Source organism: Alligator sinensis, unplaced genomic scaffold (assembly GCF_000455745.1).
Source record: "Alligator sinensis unplaced genomic scaffold, ASM45574v1 scaffold1325_1, whole genome shotgun sequence".
Lineage (NCBI taxonomy): Eukaryota > Metazoa > Chordata > Crocodylia > Alligatoridae > Alligator > Alligator sinensis.
In genome coordinates this window covers 495,720-518,035 of record NW_005842735.1, presented here as the reverse complement: position 1 = coordinate 518,035, position 22,316 = coordinate 495,720, and positions in this window count along the sequence as shown.

Below are 22,316 nucleotides of genomic sequence, written 5' to 3'. Positions count from 1 at the left end.
TGGCAGCTTTAAGGTAAATTCTGATATGGGAAACAGAAGTGGTGTTTCTGAATTTCAGAATAGTAACTCTAAAACTCTCAGTCAAATTTTAAGGCAGGTAGGAGTTAATGGATATAAAAGTAATTTTCAGAGTAAAAAAAGATTATATTGCTTGTTTTCTGATACATGTATCATTCAGTTCTTTTAAAGTGATTTAAAAATTGAAAGTAACTAAGAAGTTATTTATGATACTTAATCAACTACTGCATGTATTCTAGAATGTGAAAGATTACACCATTACAGTATATAGGTCAAATTCATACCTGGTACATATGGAGACATCACTCATGCATGAAAGCCTCATCATGAGATGCAGCAGGCATGAGACATGATGGTCATATTTCTAGCATGAATTTGTCCAAGTCAGAGAATGATATGATATGTACAGGTCTGTTTAAGTTGTGCAGGTCACTCCAATGAGGCTTTTTATAGCTACACAGTGAGTCAAATTTACTTGCTGAGCACAGATGGAAAGACCACTTTCATGTAGACAGCTCCCTTCATCCTGTTGGTATAAAAAATTGCATTTTTTTTTTAAATCACTCACTGTGTGGTGCAAATTATGCCAACTTGCACTTACATGCATCTCACCTACATTGGACAAGTATCTGATGCCACCTCGTATGAAATGGCTGAATTTGGCATTGTGAGTTTGGGACAGGAGTGGGCAATTATTTGGGCCCATAGGTCCTCTGACTTGGGACCAATAAGGAGTTTTTCTGAGCTGTCACTGGCTAGGTCAGCAGTCCCCCAACTCTTCTCCTATTCCGCTCTCCCCCTGGCACCAGCTCGCCAAAACTCTCTGTGTGTGATGGGGCTGCTATTGGGCAGGGAGTGGTGTTGGGGAGCAGGACAGGAGGGTGAGGCTGGGATCATGGGATAGGGATGTGGGGCAATGACAGCATGGGGCCAGGGCTGGAGCCCAGGGCAGGACCGTGATCCCTGCGATGGGTGTTGGTTCTGTGGGTAGGGGCATGCAGGGAGTGGATCATGGCTCTGACTTGGCCCCGGCCCCAGCCCCAGCCCCATGCTATCACTGCCCCAAGAACCTGGACCTGGCGCCTGATGTAGCTCTCCATCTGCCTGGCCACACTCACTACCTGTGTGGCTCCCAGCTGGTCTCCATGGAGCCCCTGGAATTAAGGGGCAGTGACAGCATGGGGCCGGGGCCGGGGAAGAGCTCTGATCTCTCTGCACTGTTACTGCCCCGTGATCCCAAGGTCTTCATGGAGATTAGCCGGCAGCCGCATGGGCAGGGTGCATGGGTAGGCAGACAGGGACCTGTATCCAGGGCTAGGATCTTGGGGCAGTGACAATGCAGGGCTGGGCCAGGGCAGAGCCGCAATCTGCTCCCTGCATGCCACTGCCTGTGGAATCTGTTCCCATAGTAGGGGTGGGAGGGCAGTGGATTACGGCTCTGTCTCGGACCCATGCTTTCATCGTCCTCAGATCCTGGGGTCTTCCCAGCCCCACCCAACCATCTCATTCCTGGATGTGGCTCCCTGCCCCATCCCAGCCACCTGGCCAAGTGCCCTGCCTGAGTGGGTCTTGTCCCTGGTGGTGGTAGGTGCAGGGTGAACCAGCCAAGGTGCCTGGGCAGCAGGGCCAGGTCCAGTGGCTCTAGCAGGTAGAAGGAGTCACTACCGCTGAAGCTGCTGGAAAATGGAGTCCAGCTGCTATGCTGGCCCAGCCCTGCTGCATGCCTGGGGGTGGTGGGACTGCCTACATGCTCCATGGCCTAGGCTGCTGCCCAGGCCTAGACAGCGCTGGGTGGAGGGACCTGCTACAGACCGGACAAAGTCCCTTGGCAGGCCAGATCCAAGCTGTGAGCCATATTTTGCCCACCCCTGGTTTAGGAGCTCTGACTTTTGGGTTATAAAAGTCCAGTGATTCAATTGTTTTAATTTCTGAATGTCAAATCTTACATACTGCTTGGAGCCAACAGGAGCTGGAAATGTCTGTTATCTCTAGAAAGGAAGCCCTAAGTCTCTAAGGCTAACAAACAAAGTTCTCCAAACATCTTGAAAATTTGAACTTTAAAACCACATTATGGAGCCCCACACCTGGAGGTAGCTCTCTGTTCTTAAGTGGAAGAGTTCCCCTTAAAAGTGTCCAGCTGTAATGGTTATACAGCTACTCATAGACTCCCACTCTTTGTGACTCCTTGACTCTGACATACAATATGTAGTAAAAGAACAGTAGGGAAGGAAGTTATGGGAAGCCCTGAGCATGCTCGGTGTTGCCCCTGACATGCAGATTGTAAATGCTTTGTGGCAAGGATTGTACAGTTCATTTTGGAGGGGTTTTTCCCTGCTTAAGCTAAGCAGACATGGAGCCATTAGTTCTAAAGCTCACTATGTGACTGGCAGGTTCACTCTCTTCCTTGATTCGGCTAGATGGGCCTCTGACCTGTCTCACCACAGTCTTTATTTTTTTTTCCAATTCCCCTTCTCATAACTGGTCTGCATACTGCCCCCTCTGCCTATTGCTCACAGTTAGAGGAGTAATTCCTGTGACTTTCTTAAACTAAGAGGAACCTAATGGGAGAGAAATGTACCAAGAATGGAAAATGCTGAAACTCACTGGCAGGCAGATCATTTACAAATCTGCTTGCCCCTGGACTGTGTCATTTCATTTACATTTTCCCCCAGTACTCCAGTCCAAGCTGTTCCCAGAGTAGAGTATGGTGATATATATCTATATATGGCTATATCTCTATATGTATATGAAGTTCTGTAACTGTTATGACTGTACACCAGTGACTCTCAACCAGGGTGCTCTGGCGCCTTGGGGTGCCTTGAGATCCTTTCAAGGGTGCCACACAATGTTAGCACTGTTAGGTGTGCAAACATGTGTCATAAGGTAAGCCCAGAGACTTCAAATAGAAATTCATAGTATTAAAAACATTCTGCCCTGCTGTGTTATTTCTGAGTTTTTGCAACAGAAATATTTCTCTATTGCTTGCAGCCAAACACCAAGTGAGTTACAGCGGGGAGCTGCACTTCTGTCTGTGTCCTTTGTTCTTTCTAACAAAAAGTTCTCTTTGCTCTGTGGGTATGGAAGAAGCAAGAGGGGAAAGCGGTCTTCATTCAGTCTCTTTGCTGACTGATAGTTAAACTACTGAATTAAGCACACCTGGAGGGAGTTTAAACATCTCCACATTGTGCTTTATTTTAGAGCGGAGCAAGGTAAGGGTAAAGGATGTTCTATCCCTTAAATAGTAAACACAACAGAGTTTTTCCCCTCAATCAAACTACAGAGTGAAGTTACTTTTTCAAAGAGAATAAGTGAAAAACAGAATTCAGAATTGCAAGAGTAAGACAACCCCTTCCTGATGGTTCTTTTTTTGCTAGCACCATCCTCACCGTTTATCAAATGCCTGAATCTTCACTAGTTTCTGGCCTAATTTTTCCTAGTTCAGTGCTCATAAATTGTGCTAGAAGGAGATGAAGAAATTACTTAATTCCCCAGAACTGGCACAGGCTCACAAACCTGCAAAAATAGCAGGCTTACAACAGTGATTTTTCTTCTAGGTACAGAGAAAGCTCTCCCTGCTTAGTTTGTAACTTGCTCTCAAACTCTTCATTTTGAATATCTACCAATTGACATTTGAGCTGTTTTGATTGGACACATAGGTCACATGGCATGTTTTTGTTCCCTCATTTGATGAACAAATTAGGGTCCTGGTACAAATAATCCTGTAAAGTCAAAGTTCAATTTTTAGGAATATTCTCCCATGGTCCATCAAAATGTGTTGGTTTGGTGAACTTTCCAGTAAGCTTGTTTGCTAGAGCAAATACAAAAGGGATGTGAATAAAGCCACAGCAAACTTGCTTGAAATGTAGGTTCTTTCTGTCTGTCAGTCTGTTTGTCTGTCTTTCACAACAGATCAGTGATTTTCAACCTTTTTCAATTGTGGACCCCTAAAAAAATTCAAATGGAAGTGCAGACCCCTTTGGAAATTTCAAATAGAGGTGTAGACCCTTCTGAATTGTAAGTGTGTGTATTCACATACTTTTGATTGATCACAGTCATCGTTTGCAGACCCCATAGATGTAGTCTGTGGACCCCCCAGGGGTTGAAAACCATGGCTATAGGTCCACTTAAGGGCAGAATTTTGTCTTTCTGTAATTATTGCTGCATATTCTATGGGTAGGGAGAGGATTTGATGTTATCTTTAAAAGTTGTATAGACTTTTTCTTTTTTCATAACTCTCTGAGTCTGGATTTCAAAATCCAATGGTTGTACTTCATTCTGTTAAAAAGGATAACGATAGACTACTATCTGCAGAATTCCTCACCTCATCTTTGTATTTTCCTCTGTGGTTTCCTCTGTGTACAGCCAATTATTAATGTGATCATATTAGGATCATACTCTTATTGGCAACTTCTGTACAAAGGCTTCTATAATATAATTTATTCTATGTAATCGCTTTATTCTGTCCTAATCAATGCAGGTTTTCTATACTGACCATTAGTACGGTATTTGAGTGCTTATCTATGTATCTATCATACTGCTGCACAATTTTCTAAAATAATCTTTATGAGCATAGCTCTCCCTTCTTCAGAGGATTGTAATTTTATTCCTTGCTGTCCTTTATTTCCATAATGTCTTGACTTTTATGAATCCTAGTATTTTCTGTTAGGACTGCATGATTTCTTGCTTTTTCTGAAGAGGTCACCCTATGACAGCAATTTTTCAAGACATGTATTCAAATGCCTTGCTTTCAGTGAATCTGTTAAAAGAAGAAAAAATGTTGAGTCATGGGTGACTCAAAACAGCTGAACATATTAAAAATACTTAAACAAAGCCCCTGATTATAATCTGATAAAACAATAAAGAAATAAAATATGTTATACCATTATGTATTATTTAAAAAAACCCTCAGAGCCACAAACTGATAACCTCATTCTTAACTGTAAAAAACCAGCCAATGAGTGCTGAATGAAAAAATAAATTTTTGATTCAGTGGCAGTTTCAAAATTTTGAAAAAAAATCATTCTGTTCAAACTGAAAACAAAAATCTTCACAATTTGAGCAAATTGACAACACGATTTAAAAAATTTTAGGTCTAATGTCACATTGAACACGATAATTCAATTATGACTTTTTACATTTGTGGATTTTAAAAATAAAATGAAAGGACATTTTTAAAGATAAGTCATGTCAAATGGGAAACAGAACCCCAAATGCTTCAAATGACAAAATTGGGAATTTCAAGTTTATACATTTTTGTTTTCAAAATGGAAAAAAAAAAGTGAGTTGCATTAATTCACAAATTGTTGCCATGTAAGACTTTCTAGATAGAGCAAGATCTAAATCTAAATTTAAATAACAGTCATAACAGTATTGATAATTAATTAGGCAGTTCTGCAGTAAATATCTCATGTAGATGTGCCCACAGAGTCCTAAATTAACTTTTGGGGTAAGTGCACACAACTCCACTGGTAGAGCTCTATCGTCTTATGCTAGCTCCCCAGCCCCTACTACTATTGGTTAATAAGTAGGTTTCACTTTCCCCTGCAATATCACAGCATGGTGGCAGGGTAACTTTGGGGCTTGTTACGTTAATGTTGGGTGTTTTCTGGAGCTCTTAACCCCTGGATTGTCCACACATTAACACCTTTAAGTGGCTTAAAGCACTTGTTATGTGGCTCAAAGATATGCCACTCTAGGGCAGGATTATTTCTTGAACTTGAATAACCCAGCTCCTGTTCCATGAAGGTGTGGTCACTTCCCACAGATGTGCTGCCCAAACTGAAGGTGTGACTGCAAGCTATCACTAAGTCGATCTACATTTGTGTAGCTCATAGTGTAATGTGTAACAAGGCCCCTTATTAGAACTGCCACCACTTGGATGGGACATAAAAGCAAAAATCCTTCTGACTGCTTGCAACAAAAAAGTTCCTATCACAAGGCCAGCCAACTAGTTTGTATTTTAGAGATGATGCCTATGAATAAGTCTTTCACCAGTTTCATTGCAGTTTCATTGCAGAAATCTTACCACTACCTTCAGTTTAGCTGGCTGTCACTGCTTTCTTACCCTGAAAGAAAATGAAGGAACTAGATCTAGTTGCTTTCCCCTTTATCCCTACTTTCCTCACAGCATTATAAGAATGCCCATTTCAGGTGGGTCTAATTTTCAGAGATGTAGGTAGCCATCTGAAGTCAAGCAGGAAGCAGAGCAGATTTGCACCTTATAGACTAACTAAGATTATATATATATATATATATATATATATATATATAGCATCAGCTTTTGTGAGCTGGAGCTCACTTCATCACATGCTGTGAAAGGATGCTCACAGAGCAGCGTGTAGGATGGAAAGACCGATTTGAATACAAAAGCAAGGAAGGGAGGGAGAGAGTGGGGGGTAGGGACAGGTGAGGGGACAGTATTGAGAGAGGCAAACACACAAAGAACCCATAGGAACAAAGGAGTCACAAAAGCTAATCCAGGTAATGGGGCAAGAATCCATAGGCCCGGTTTAAACCATGCTTAACACAGTCCAGTCTGTAGATGATTTCTTGTTTTACAATTTCCGGTTCAAACCAGTTTCTAAAGGTTTGCTGCCTAAGAACAGCTACCCTGAGGTTAGCCCTGGAACATCCAGGGAGGTTAAAGTGTTCTGTCATAGGTCTTGATACCTTTCTAGAGCTGATGCCAGATTGCTATTCATTCATTCTTTCATGTAGGGATCACCTGAAAATCTACCAACATCATATATGCTATCAACTGTTTTCAGTGTCCCCGTGCTGTATACATTGGACAGATGAGGCAATTCCTACGTGTTCAATTAATTAGTAATTTAGTTTGCCTATAAGGTGCAAATCTTGCCTTCCAGTTATCAGGCCATTGTCTCTTGGCACCCATATAGCTACTGGTGAGGAGGAGGTGCTATATGGAAGTGATTCGGAGAATATAAGCAGTCCACAAGAGGAGTGAAACTGGAAGAATCGGGTTGATTCTGGATGTGCTGTGATTTCTACTGCAAATCATGGACAAAACATGCTGACTTAGAGTAGCATGTTTCTGTTCTTTGTTACCTTTGCCATTTTTGCATTTTATCATCTTGCTTCTTCCAAATATACTAAGTAATTACACTAGGCCATAAACTTATTTAATTTTTTTAATTCAAAGCCATTTTAAGTTATTTGCACACTAAAACTATATTTTTATGCCACTATAACTTAGCAGTCAAATGGATGGTTAAAAAAAATTGCTCCTGAGCTGAGACCCATTTGCCAAGTTTCATTCTAGAGTGAATATTTAGAGCAAAGCTGTAAATCCCTATAACACTGGATTTGTAATGAAAATGCTGGCACAGCTTTGACTATGGCAATACAAATGATGTTGCTAGAATTTGTGTCTGTATTAGCATGTATATATCTATACATATATGTTCCATAAATATGAATATATGTTAGCTCTCCGTGTAAATTTGTAACACAAGGCTGCATGCTGGCATATGACCTTTTTACTTCCTAATATCATTTCAACAGCAAAATGACATGAATGATTTGGCAGGAAAATTTCAGCAAATAAATATTCCACAATCTAAAAACTAATTTGCCATTGAAAAGAGCTTGGTGCATGATTAAATTACATGTTTTTTCTCCATATGTAGTTTTATTTGAGTGCTTGCTTTAAGGCAAAGAAGATCTTAGAGGAGGGAGGGTGTACAGAGGACAGTAGGCACCAACAGATGAGCACTGTGAGCAGAAGATGGAGTAGCTCCCTGCTTTCAGTTTTATGCTTGGTGGCACAGCACTTCCCTATACCCAGGAGAAGCAATTGTAAGAAAAGTCCTGCTTATCCCTAGCAGGTGTTGACTGGAACATACTGCAGATGAGACCTTCAGGGAATTTAGACACCAAATGCTAAGAAAAGTCCCTGCTGAGCACATGCAAACAGAATTTTTCAGAAGTGTATGAATACACTAAATCTGGGTTGATTTTCATAGAAACAGAAAAAGGTACCTCTCAGAGCCAAAGGTGAAACCCGTATGAAATGTCAAGCCCCTGTTATGCATGATGGAAGTATTAGAGTTTCTTAATGAAACAAGTAGATGAATATTGTAAGAATGGCAAGGCTAGATATTCTCATTTAATGGACTTCTTGAAACATTTTTTGCTGACACTTTAAAAAAATAAAATATTCCTGAGGCAGATGCTCAGCATGAAAAATCTCAGCCTGAACAAGTTTAGCTAAGTTGTACACAACTGAAAATAGTGTCTCTTACTGGCAGGTGTTAGGCATCTTTAACTAGGCACAGCAGTTTCAGTGCTACTGTCACCTGTAATTAAACCAGATTACTTTAAGAATCCACAAATAGCCACCTTGCCTTCCTAGATGTAGCATTATATATTAATAACTAGGAACTCACTCAACTCCCAGACCCACTGTTATACCTCAAAAACGGATGTAGTTTGGAGCACTGCAGAAGTCATGGTTCCTAGGACTATGCCACACCTGAGTGCATTATTATCAGAACAGCTTGGCAAATGCTAGACAACATTTCCTATAAATACCGATTTTTATTTTAAGGCATTTACTTCAGCTTTCATTCCTTTTTCTTGTACTTCACACAAATTTTGTGCTATAAGATTCTTTGGAATGAGTGTTTGCAGAAAACCAAAGAGTCATGTGAGTGAGAATTTCATAGTAACCAAGTTCAATATAAATATGCACGAGGAGTTACACTGTAAGTTCTGGTATCCCATCAGAGAATAGAAAATATACCAGGTGACTTAGATAAGTAATCACAACTGAACGTTGGAAAGTTGTGGCTGAAGGAATGGAGGTTGGCTTGGGACTTACGTTAACTTGGTTCTAACCTGGACATTACCATCACCTCGCAGTTTATTTTGGGTAAGATGCTTGTCTGCTCTCAGTGACTTCTCCAAAACAGGGATACTGGTATTTATGCCCTGTGTGAAGCACTTCAAAGTTTACAAACAAGCCCTGCCTAAGAGCCCACCATTATTTATTAAGTTACACTGTTCAAACATACACAACAAATATTCACAGAGAACTGTTTTTAGTCATTCGAGAGAGAAAAAAGAAAATCCCAAAACATTCATTAAGTAATTTTGAGTGACAAATAAATTTGAGGAAATTGTGATCTGCTTGAGAGAGATTCTGTGAACTGAAAAAGTGGCTAAAATCATGTGGTAAATTACTTACTGTAAATTACTTGCTGAGCTGTACTCACCAGGGATCCCTAATGTTTAATTTTGCACTCTCCATGCTGATCATCATGAATTTGTGATGGGTGGCACTGTAGAAACCTAGATAGCTGGGTAGAAATGTCAGGGGGGAATTGCCAGTTTTTACAATATGCTGTAAAGGTACCTCCATATAATTGTGGTTCTATGAAACTGCTGCATAGCTTTTCTTTGTAAGATATATTGTACATATTGCCTGCAAAATATCTTGTACTCCCTAAGTGGCTGATTCAAAGCCCATTGAAGTAAATGGAAAGACTCCTATTTTCCTAGATAGTATGGAATTAAACCCCATGGTTCTATATAACTGCATATATTCAGGGCCAACATAAGCTTGTAAAAACAGGTGGAAAAAGTTCTGCATAGATTTTTCTCCAAATCTAGACTCTGGCGGATTATTAACCTTCAAGAACCAGCTCTCAGTGCTAAGTATTCCAAAAATATCTGCTTAGCCTCTCTTGGCAGAATGTAGACGTTAGCACTTCACAGAGCTCCTTCAAAGCAGTCGAAGCTGGAGTGGCATTGTCAAGGTAGTACAGACTCAACATTTGGACTTTGTAATGTCATGGATGGATTTTAAAAGGGCCAACTCAAAAGAGGTATTTCCAGTGGGTTTTGTTTTTATAAAGCAAATGAAACCCTGTTCTGTTTGGAATTAGATGCTCTTCTTGTGGAGGTTGCACCCCAAAGCGTTACACTGATGGTTGAGAGCCAGGAAGCGGTGCTGACTTGAATGTTTTTCCCTAGTTTTTCCACCATCATGACAGAGAGGCCTATTGAAACTGATGGGATTACTGAATGACTAAGGCGTAAGGATAGCAGAACTGGGTCCTGATTAGTCACATGATGGACAATAATAGCTCATGTTGAATTCTCCTGGTGTGTTACCTAACCAAAACATAGTTAAAAATTATCTGAATTAGGAATGGGAAAATAGTTTGGTTGGATTTAGAAGCCACCCCAAATTGGTGTGTTCTCCTGTTCTATAGTTTTGTACTTGCTGTTCTAAATACCAAATTGATCTCAGGCTTTTTGCATGCTTTAGTTCTAATTAAGACCAATAAAAATGAATTCTTTTAGGTCTTAGGCAAGGTGGTACTTATTGCCTTCCAGCCTGATTGAAAAAAATCACTATAATTTTTTATATAGTCAGGGGGAAGTCATTCCCCCTGACTTCTCTACCCAGCTATCTAGGTTTCTACAGTGCCACCCGTTACAAATTCACTATGATCAGCATGGGTTATATGAAGGAAATCTGAAATGAAAGTAAGGGAAGTAAAATGAAGCCAAAGGGCTGAAAATATAAAAAGAGGGAGATTGGAAAAGGGGAATGAGCAAGAAACAAACACTGAGACAAATGGGACTGCAGAATGAATAGTCTCAGTTTCTTTTGGGTCAAAAAGACAATCCTTACTTAAGCCGTGTATCTGATGACTTCACTGTGGAAATAGGGCTCTCTAAGTGCTGAGATTTACTTCATAAAACACTGAGGAGGTGTTGGTTGAGGGACTCATTAGTAAAGATGGGGACTGAGCATGAGGGAAATTTCTATCATTTGGTACCTGCCATATTCTCCTTTGGCTGAGGGTATGCAGCCAATCAGGCATGGAGAGATCTGGCTTTTAGTTAATTGTAAAGTGTGACTTCTACTGCTAGTGCCTCTTAGCTTATATTGTTTTCCTTTCCCTAAATGCGTAACTCTTGCTGACATTAATGGGAGCTGTGCATGAATGAGGCATGGTGAATATACAGTAAAGCTGTTCTATGAGAAAAAAATAGCAGCCATCCCTTCTAAGTGTCCCACTGGAAACATTTTATATCTTTGCAATGAAATACTGAGTTAGGGTCAAATGCCAGACGTATGCATGTAAACTGGATTTGGGTTTCTGCTTTTGCCACAAATCCAAGATTTTTACATGTATTAAAATAAACGTGTAAAAAGTTGTGCCTGCCAAAACCTGTATGTGAACAATCTGACCCCTACTTGATAGTTTAAGTTGAAACATCTCTGAAAAGCTGGGCCATAAATATTCCACAATCATAATATATGTTGTAATAGTGTTGGGGGAGGTGGGCAATGAAGGAATCCAGGCTTCTGTGATGGCAAGAAGGTTGAAGAAAAGAGAAATGGAAAGAAGATGGATGGTAGAGGACCAGGATCTGGAAGCCAAACAGTTTACCATTTTAACTGGTTTAACTGGTTAGCTGTCAGACAGTAGCATTGAACTACTAGAAGGCTAACAGCATACTGGGCTGCATTGGTAGGTGTGTTGCCAGTAGGTCAAGAGAAGTGATTATTTCCCTCTATTCAGCACTGGTGAGGCCACATCTGGAGTACTGTGTCCAGCTTCATTCCTTTGCTTTGTGGTGATGTGTTTGTCAGCCATCTGGGCACCCTGTACAGCCTGTCTCTTCTTCCTCAGTCAAAGGAAGTGGAGTGATGGTTGGGTACTGGTGGTGTGTGAAAGTGATGGTGACTGTGTGAAGAGGGTATTATTTGGTTTGTTTTATTTGTGCTACGGAAGGCTTGTTTGATTTGATCTTTGGGTTGCTGGCAGTTCTCCTTTAAAAGATTTGTCAAGGACACCCAGAGCCTATGGATAGACATTGGTGGTATAAAAGAATAAAATATTCAAATATATGTACCAGGGAAGGCAGGAATTGACATCTTTGAATTTCACTCTCACTGAAAGAATTTCCTTCACAGTAGCATGCAGGAGGTAAGAAAGATAATGGTTGGGCAGGGCCTGATGAGTCCAGTCCCTCTATACAGACTGCTCTAGTCTCCTGCCTGCTCCAGTATTCACAGAGACTTCATTTTGTGGAACACCTTATAGGATCAGGCCTCTTGTTTGGTTTCAGCGCCAACTGGAATCATTCAGTTCAGCATGTGCAGGCTCATGAGAACTACAGGATAGGAACTGGCACCAAAATACCAGAATTAAGGCACCCAGAAAGATGCATGTACAGGGGGATATTTTGGCCGTATTGAAATTAAGGGAAGTTTTGCCATCTTTCATAGTTTCATGGTTGGTTCTGTCGGAAGGGACCTGAACAGATCATCAAGTCCGACCCCCTGCCATGGCAGGAAAGAATGCTGGGGTCAAATGACCCTGGCTAGGTGTCTATCTGGCCTCCTTTTTAAGACCCCCAGGATAGGAGCGAGCACCACTTCCCTTGGAAGTTGGTTCCAGATCCTAGCTGCCCTGACTGTGAAGTAGTGCCTCCTGATCTGTATCAGTGAGGCCAGGATTTCATCTTAAAACTATTCTCTGAGGTTAGTCACTTGGCTTTTGTGAAGTTGCCAAGTTATTTTATTTTATTTTATAATATTATAGGACCAAAGTTCATCCTCTCATGCATGTTCATAGCTCCCCCTGAAGTCAATAGGACCTATACATGTATGTATTTGAGGGCAGAATATGACTTCTGTTATTGTGCTTGATCTAAGCCTTGCTGTTACCATATCTTGCTGCTGCCTCCTTGGTCTCTCTGCACTCCATTACCCTGTACAGTTTTTAGACATTGATTAGAAGCTATTAAGCAACATCTAACCTTAAAATATAACATTAAAAGGAAGAAGCCAGATCCTCAAAAACTTTACACCTGTTATAGATTTGATTTGATGGATAATGAACATTTAAAATAAAACATGTATTGTGATATTGACTGTTGTGTAGCTGAAAACAATGTAATGCATGCATGCTTATTTTCACCTTTATTTTTGTGTGTATCCAAATATGTATACAATCTCCCAAACTGCTACTAATCTACAGAGATACGCATAAATAATATGTTGGTACGTATATATATATATATATACCTCCCATCTATTTCACATGCACACATGCATGCAGATAAATGTGCACACACAGATAGTATATGTATTCATTCTCTAGATAATCAGAGACACAGATAAAATAAAGCTTCCAGAATGACAGACATTGTGCAGACAGGGTTGTTAGTTTATGTAGGCTATAGGCAGAGTCGACTGGAAAATTTTGATCACTTTAATTTACTATATCCACCATGCCTGCTGTACTCGTCCAGCACTTTTATCAAGCCCTGTGAGGTGGTATTGATTTTTTTATTTTCTATGTAGGATAAGAAGACAGAGAGTTAGGAGCAAGAGTGAATGAAGAACTTTCCTCAGATTACTGCTATTCTCTAGCTTATTGCATCCTGTCGTTTGTAGTTTCAGATGATGTCCAGTATGTCAGGGTTGCTTGAAGCAATAAACAGGGTGAATAACAATGGAAAGGCTAGATGAGAAAGATTGAAAAAGGAGAAAGAGGCAGCAAAGAAAGTAAGAAAGTGAATGTGAGAAATAGGAAAAAAAAAGTAGAGGTTGAGAAAAAGTGTCCTAGGTGTAAGGAGCTTGATAAGTGCATTCCTTTAAAGTAGCTATAACCAACCATGACAGTTTTTCGGGTAACAGCTAAAATGTAAAACCGATAGAATAGTGAAGTAATAGAACTAGTGGCCTTTATGTGTTATTATTTTGTTACAACAAGCAGCAAACCAAAAAGATATATTTAAAGGATGATATTATTGCTTTTTTTTTCTTGACTGAAATCTTTGGCTATTGTGGATGGATGAATCTCTATTTTGTGTCCAGGTTAGAATGTGGTCCTAAGAACAAACAATAGTATAGCAAAATTTGCATTACTCCTGGGCTTTTTTCCCCATCATCTTTCAGGACAACATTTACCATTTTGTTTGTTCTGCTGAGCACTGCCACCATGGAACTATAACCTATTAATAGCCTAGCAGGTAAAGGGGAATGATTTGGACTTGTTAATAAATGCTGCTTTATATTCCAGACAATATCTTTCTTGCTGATCCACACTGCAGACCCCTGTTCTGTTTGCAGTGTAGATCCTTCAGTCTCCTATACTGTGCTCATTCCAGGCATGGAATTTGCATTGACATTGTTGGGACATCATTGCACAGCCTGAGTACCAAATAGGCACTAAAGAAAGCTAGGTCCACAGATCTGCAGTGGCTTGTGATGTGGGTCCCAAAGGAAAATTTTGCCTTTTGTTTTGCAGGATTGCCGTTGTTGAGAAACGGAATGAAATTTAATCAGTTCCTTCATGTCTCTAAATTGAGAGTGACTTCAAAATGGAGGTGTGATCCTAATAACCTGAATTATAGTGTCCTGAACCTCAATAACCTGAATTACAGTGTCCTACAGCTTGTATAATAAAGGTTCATGGCAAAGGTATAACAACTTCATAAAAGCATTTTTATAATATATTAAATAGAAAAAGCATAGATGCTTAAACATGGGCAGGTTTAAAAGCCAGTGGTGGCTCCTGAATTAATGATATAGAAATATAGGGACAAGTTCTTCAGACTTGCCCATATGATTGAGCCTGACCCATGCAAGTAGATTAATTGACTGTTTATGTGTTTCATGACTATCTGTTGGCTGAGAATTCTTCTGTCTGTTAGTGCCATTTTGCATCACATACAGGCTCATATATCACAAAGCATAGCTGCTTGTTTTAACAAAAGTATAAGGAATGCTAAAGAAGAAGTACTCTTATGGTGGGGGGTTCTCTGCCTCTCTAAAGTGTATTGACTGAACAGCTCTGAATCAGGAAGCCAGGATCCTGCAGGCCCTTTTCCACTCCACCTAAGCTGCACTCAAGAGTGGAGAATCAGAGACTGCTAGTATTTGAAGAAATAGGCTGCCTACACACATTTGGTGACCATATCTGCATGGTAATGTATAGTATATTTGCTTTGTTACTCTGATTAAAGCAAGATCTATTCAGTATCTAGCATGTGTAAGTAATTCCCACACTACAGAATGCTGGGTTGATTCTTTTTGGCTTCAACTCAAAAGTAACTCAGATGAAGTCAGTGGAAATATTGTTGGTGCAAAGCTAATATAAATAAGAACAGAATCAGACCTATGTACATAGTAAAGATAGACTAGCCAACAGTTGCCATAGTAAGAAATGTCATTTGATCAATCATAGGTCAGGAAAAACGCAAGAAAGAAAACTAATCACCTGCTCCCCCTGTTGACAGTTATTGTTCAAAAAGTGCATATTAAAGCCATGACTACATCGCACATTTACCATGCTCCAGAGCAGTGTCCTGAAGCCTCCTGTGGCCTTTGGTCTTTTCTGTGTGCCAATTCAGGCAGGCTAATCAGCACTGACAGCTGGCTCACCCTCAGTACTGTGTGGACATAGCTACAATGGTTCCAGTTTAGGATGCAGCCTGACTTTCACACTGAAGGGATGCTGTTACTCAAATGCAGTCCAAAGCTTAGATTTTGCAAACCAGGATTTTATGGAACCCAGGAACAGTGGCCTTGCTCCCACTAAAAAGGAAAAAGTTAAAAAAAAGTTATTCTGAACAAATTTTCCTCTAAACATTGCAACACTGAGAACCTAGAAGTGAAACTGTCTAAAAATGAGGTTTTGAATACTTAAGTAGTTGGGAATGATTGTTTTGATAGGGCACTATTCTGCATGGTGTTCTGCCTTCCTGGCATGTAGTCAGCACCCTCAATCATCAATTTCAATGAGAGGACCTGCAGTAGGTGGCAGGCCTGCCCATCTTGCATGGCAGAGCCCTATAATAATAGACACTAGGGCTGCGCGAAATTTTGCCTGCTGTTTCATTCCAACACTGTTTCGACCAATTTCAATGTTGAAACAGCAAAATTGGAATGAAACAAAGGCCATCAAAATAGCCTTGAAACAAAACGAGGCTGGTCAAAACATTTTGAAAGTCGAAACGTTTCGACCATAGGCTGGGGATGGGAAGTCAGTCCAGCTGGGCTGACTTCCCATCCCCAGCACAAGATCCAGCAGGGGGTGGGAGGCAGCCCAGTGGGGGTCCTTCCCCGTCCTCTGCGCTTGACTGCGCTGGGGGCGGGAGGCAGCCCAGCTATGCTGATTCCCAGTGTCCCATGCTTGATCATGCTGGGGGCAGGTGGCAGCCCAGCCGGGTTGTTTCCCCGACCCCCGCGCTTGATTGCGCCAGGGGTGGAAGCCATCCCCAGGAAAACTCAGAACAGTGTCAAAACAGCCTTTCTGTTTCAACGGAACAGAACAGCTGTTTCGACTTGAAATGAAATTTGAGACGAAACACTGTTCCCTTGAACCATCGAAACTCAAGGTGAAACAGAATGGTGCGGTTTCACACAGCCCTAATAGATACACCTGCTTGCATGTAAGAATACTGGTGCTCAAAGGAAAAAAATCCCTAACCATTTTTTGTTATTCATAGTTCTTTTTCCTTAGTTAACTTTTGATTTAATTTTTTCAGATATCCAGTCATAGGCAATAGAAATACTATGTGACTTGGGTAACTGACTGCAAGAGTGAATGGATGAAAACTCCTCCATGCTGACTGAAGTTTCCTCATCCAAGCTGTGTAACAAACATTTATGAATCACAAACACCTTCAGAAATTTGGACTGATTTTCATATAATTGGGGAATAAAAAACTAGATAAATTAGTAGAATAATTTAGTCATGATTAGTAATTCAAGAGGCCCTCATAATAATACTTAGGGCTTTGCTTGAACAGTTAGGAAACTTAGAACTAAGAATAACACTTGGTTTTAAGCAAATATGCTGTTTTTGGATATCACAGAAATTTCAGTAAAATTAGCATTATTAAGTACCATTGATATATACTTTGATACATATGTACCATTGATAAGTACTTCACTTTTCCATTTTTGTTTAGCTTAAAGTTAATTCAATAAGTTGTTTTTTGAAGTGACTTTTTCAGCTAAAAGGAAAATGAGTAACAATAGTTTCTTTTCAGTATTAGAAAATGCCTGGTACCAACTCTCAACATAGGTGTATTGTATTGGTGATGGGAAGCCATATTTAAATCTTCAAGAGAAGATGGCCTTTACTTAGGAATTATACCTAGGTCAATTACATTAATTCTTATGTAGAAAACTTTAAACCACATACAGCCTGATTCTACAGAGTGATAAGTAGCCTCACTGCCCAGAAGATTAGATCCTTGTTTGTTTTCTAATATTTTGGACCTTGTCTTGTAGGCTAGATACAGACGTTCAAAAAGCCCAGGGTGGAATAGATCTAAACTACCCATTTTCTGCAAGTGGCATAGTTTAGTTTGGTAGCAAACAAAACAAACGTTTGTCCTTTGGTGGGGGGAGGGAGGAGCAATCTTAGACTGGGTTTCACCATTTTTGAGCCAGTCTGTGTGTGACAAACTTCTGTTTTGTTATGGGTATAGGCTGGTAACTGGTAAAAGTGTAATGTCTGTATGTGGCCATAGAAGAAAAGAAGGAAAGTGCAGGAAGAACTGTAGGTATTAGTAAGTTAAGCAGACTACATTGGGGTATGCTGCTTTTGAGCCAGCAAATGAAATAATTCTTCCCTATGCAGCTGCACTTTAATAATATGATTGTATTAAAGTTGCAGGGAAATGTAACTCAGGTGTTCCTTTATTAGCATGTTCTGTATACACACTCATATAGGATCTTTTAGTCAGGAAAGTTGACCATCATGGCTTCACTTTTTAGAACGAGCTGTCTTCTGTAGGATGTTCTGGGTGTCTGTGTATTGCTACTGTGGAGACAAAGGTATATCTGAAGGCAGACAAGCTATACCTTAGAGGATGGTAACAGACAATCACAATACCAAATGTATACAGAAAATACCACGACTTTATCAGGTCTCAAACAGTGGCTATGTTTGCTTACAAACATTGGGTTTATGTGTTCAACTTTAGAAAATTTTGCACCTCAATTTCCACAGCTATGTAATGGAATAATAATCATGTCTCTACTTCATTGGGATTTTATGAGGCTTCCTTTGTTGAAATGTATAAAATACTTTGCCAAAATAGGGTAAAAGTGGCTATCAAAGTATTCTTAATAGTTAAATCATCATGCATGCAAAACCTACTATATGCACAAAACAGCTATCTGAATACGATGCTATGTAACTGAATGCTACAAGAGGAAGTTAGTTAAGCAGTTGTTCCATCTCCATTCCCAGATACCTGTTTGAGCTTATAAAGATTGGGTTATACAACTCTGTAGCCATACTGGTTGGTAGAACTACTGTGCTTATATCTTAAAATTAGACTTTATGTTTCAGTAGATTGTATTGGAACTAATGACACAGCTTTAATTACAGAGGAACATTAGTAGATATTGCTATGATACAGGAAATGTTTTTCAGGATACTTTTGTCTATCGAAAATACAGCATGGATTACATTACTTGGCTAATCAGATTAAAAAAAAAAGGCTTGAAATTGAATAAATGGCTTCAGTTGATCCAGGTTATTTCCAAACAGTAATGCAAAGATGTAACAGAAATAATTTAGACATATGGATAAGAACCTTCAAAATCAATAGTGCTGGAAGAAATGAAACATATGCTGATGCAATCAAACAGAATTGAATTTCATACAAATGTTAGCAAATCTATATCAGATTATCACGGCAAAAACTTCATTTTCATTGATTTATAATGTATTATTATTGTTTCTACCAAACTGCCATAGACAGCCATTTAGCAGCTGCCAAGCGCCTTAAGGGTAAATAAAGGATATCACTGACAGTGTTGGGTTATAGAAGTTTAAGAGACCAATAACTCACAAGTGCGGCAGGTGTGACATTCTATATATTCTTTAGTATTTTATTTTAATCCTGTTGTCTAAGTCTTTTATATTTTTTGTAATGGGAGGAGGGTCAGTTGCAGGTACATAGAAGACTAGCAAAGGGTGAAAATGTTCACACTAGCCCTCTACTCAAAGAAGAAGGCAGAAGACTTTTATAAAGTAGTTGGATAATACTAAAATATAGTAGGACACTCAAATGCAATTTCTTGTTAGACACACAAATAACTGTAAGGGCCCAGTATTTCCCTCCCTGTGTAATGTGTTCCAAGGTTTGGTATGGGTGGTTATTTATTAACACGCAGAGCCCAGACCTGAGAACTTCTGATTGCCTGCCACTCTTAGATAAGTAACAAGCTCGGTAGGCATGCTTCTCAGCCAGGATTGCTTGCTTTGTTTTAACCTAATGAGAAGTCCCTTATAATTAGAGCTCAGTGATTTTTTTGGGGGTGGAGAATATTAGTTGCAAAATGCAGTTTTAGGGAAACCAAACCTTTTACAAACATGGCTTGATTTTAGTGAACAGATTCAGCAAGAGGAAAAAAAAAATCAGAAGTCAAGTGCTTCATTTCAACCTTTGCAAAACCCACTTATTTGATTTTTGGTTTTAAAATGTGAAAATATCAAAAGGGTTTAAGATTAAAACCTCCCAAATGGAGCAGTTTACCCCAAACAAATATATATCTCTGATTTGGTTCAACCAGCAAATCTGTAAGTCCATTTTCTGTTGCATCATGTGACCAAATGCACTGGGAATACATAATTTTCACAAGTTTCTCTCTTGTCAAATATATTTTTAAGTGAATTTCTGGCATTACAGGGCATAATAGGTTTGCAAATGCAAAACTCTTATATTCATTTTAATAGGTCTTATGGGGACATGTGTTTTATTAAAAAATAAAAAATTTAAAATGGAGATGATGTATTTCCTTTATGGTTAGTGACTGGAGTCTAAAGTTTAGATTATCTTACATGGCACAGGAGAGTTCTTTGTCAGAGAAAACAGAATAACTATTCATTCATTGTTTATTTTTATTTTGCAGAACAAAGAAGGAAATATTTAAAAACAATATGATTTATTTAATGTGGTTTATATGGTTGTAATGTATGTGTTTGGGTGTATTGTATTTGTTGGAAGAAAGAGATGATAATGGCAAGCTATAGTTCAGATGTCTGCCTAGATGAAGAAGTTTAGAAACCTGTTCAATAATTCAAGCAAAGATGACCTCAGAAGTGTGTGTGTCTGTTATCTGGTTTGGCTTGTGTGATGTGATTTTTGGCTCAAAAGAAAGCTTTTGGTGAAAACCATATCAAATGGGACAAAACCCAAGGTAAACGCATCTACATTTTTATGTCATTTTTGGCCATTTAGATCATTCAACCTTAGCAATATTTAAAGAAGAAAGAAAAAGTTGTCATGATCATAAACATTTTATTTACTTTTTCCTCTGTTGCAGCATGATTATTTTAGGCAATAAATCCAGCGAACAAGGAGCTAAAGGACAATTACTGCACATTCACAGCATATGTTCACTGTCATACTAGCAAAGCTTAATATGAGCAAAAGCCTGACATGTGGGCTAAAATCAATGACAAATGCAGTGTGGGAAGAATTGGGTGGTCTTAATGTGGGCTATCGTGGAGGAGGGAGAGAGGGATCACCACAGCTAGTTCTTGCTGGCTCCCTTTCTTTGAAGTTTCAGTAGGAATTCACAGAATTGAATGCGTATAGGTACGGCACCACTCTCTCAGCCTTAGAGATCATGCTTTTACAGAAGAGTCAGCACATCTGCAGAGAAGCCTGCACTATTGCTGTCTGTATTGTACTGCACCAATCTATTAATAGAGAATTGTAGCACTCAAGGCTGTCAATTAGACACATTACAATTTTTATGACTTCTAAATTCATTTCACTCTCTCACAACTAGAAGTCCTTACAAGCAAAACTAAAAAACCGCTACCCCTGGATCCCAATCCCACAGCAAGATTCTCTAACATAATGCCTCTCAACGTTTTTAGACTTAAGGCACACCTCAGAATATGCCGCCTCTTAGCTTTTACTCATTTTTTTCAATTTGGAAAAATAATAAAGCAATTATTTTGTAGCAATTAGCTCAAAAAGACTACAATAGATTTCACAGACACTAGGGCAGGAAGGGACCTCACAAGATCATTGGGTCAAGCCCCCTGCCCAAGGGGCAGGAAGTCAGTTGGGGTCAGAGGGCTCCAGCAGCATAAGCATCCAAATGTTATGTTGTCTGATACTATGGATTCCTATTTGAAATATTTGAGTTCACCTTTGAATCATGTGTAGGTGTTTGAGCACCTAACCATGTTAATATTGCATGGCATCCTTAAAAGGATCTCATGGCACCCCTGGGTGCTGCAGCATCCTGGTTAAGAATTATTACAATGGTTTTCAAACTGTGTTCTGCAGAACCCTGTGCTCATCAATAGGTCATCAGGCATTTTGCAAAGAGACTGGGGGTAATGGTGCAGTGGACCAGGAGGCAGTGTGCGCCATTGCCTGACCAGACCACCTGGTTCCACATCAGCTCACACAGCTAGTGGAGCCAGAGATTGGGGTTTCTGTAGCAGAAGAAGTGATATAAAAGGATTCTGTCACTTTAGGAATTTTTAAAACCATTGCATGGGCGTAAAAGGTCCAGCTGATAGATTTCAATGTAATGTCTCTCCTGAACTTCACTGTATCTTCTTAAAGAGCTGCCACTCAAAATACCATAACATGCTAGTACAGAGAGTAAAGGAGGTAACCAAATACCTCAGCAAGGTTGCTGGATTCAGTACCTCTGTGTCAGGAAGCACAGGCATTTCTAAACTGAAGAGGTCTGATTCTATTCCCGCTATTCCCATTTATAGCAATGTACATCCATTGACCTCAGTGGAGTTAAAGTTGATTTCCACAGATGAAAGTAAAGGGGAACTGGAGTCAGTCTACCCTTTTCTAGTTGTGTTATTATACAAGTATATAATAATATATTCAGCTTCAAAGTATAGGTATAGATTTGGTGACACTGGCCGCGTATACATGAGACACTGACTGCACAGTAGCTCATTACTATTGCACAGCAACTCATTACTACTGCACAGTAGTAACAAGCTACTGTGCAGTCAGTGTCACCAAAAAGTCATTTGGGGATGCTACTGCGCAGTAATTCTGGTTACTGTGCAGTCATTTAGTACTTGTGTATGCAAATACTAAATAACTGCGCAGTAACAACTACACAGTCAGTGTCTCATATAGACATGGCCATAGAGAGGTAATACAGAGGGGCAATAGGGACCCAAGTTGAATTAAGTTTGTAAGATGGTCTAGGGCACTGAACTGTGGAGACCTGGGCTCAAAACCTGACACAGACACTCCTGCCATGACCTTTGGTGAGTCACTTA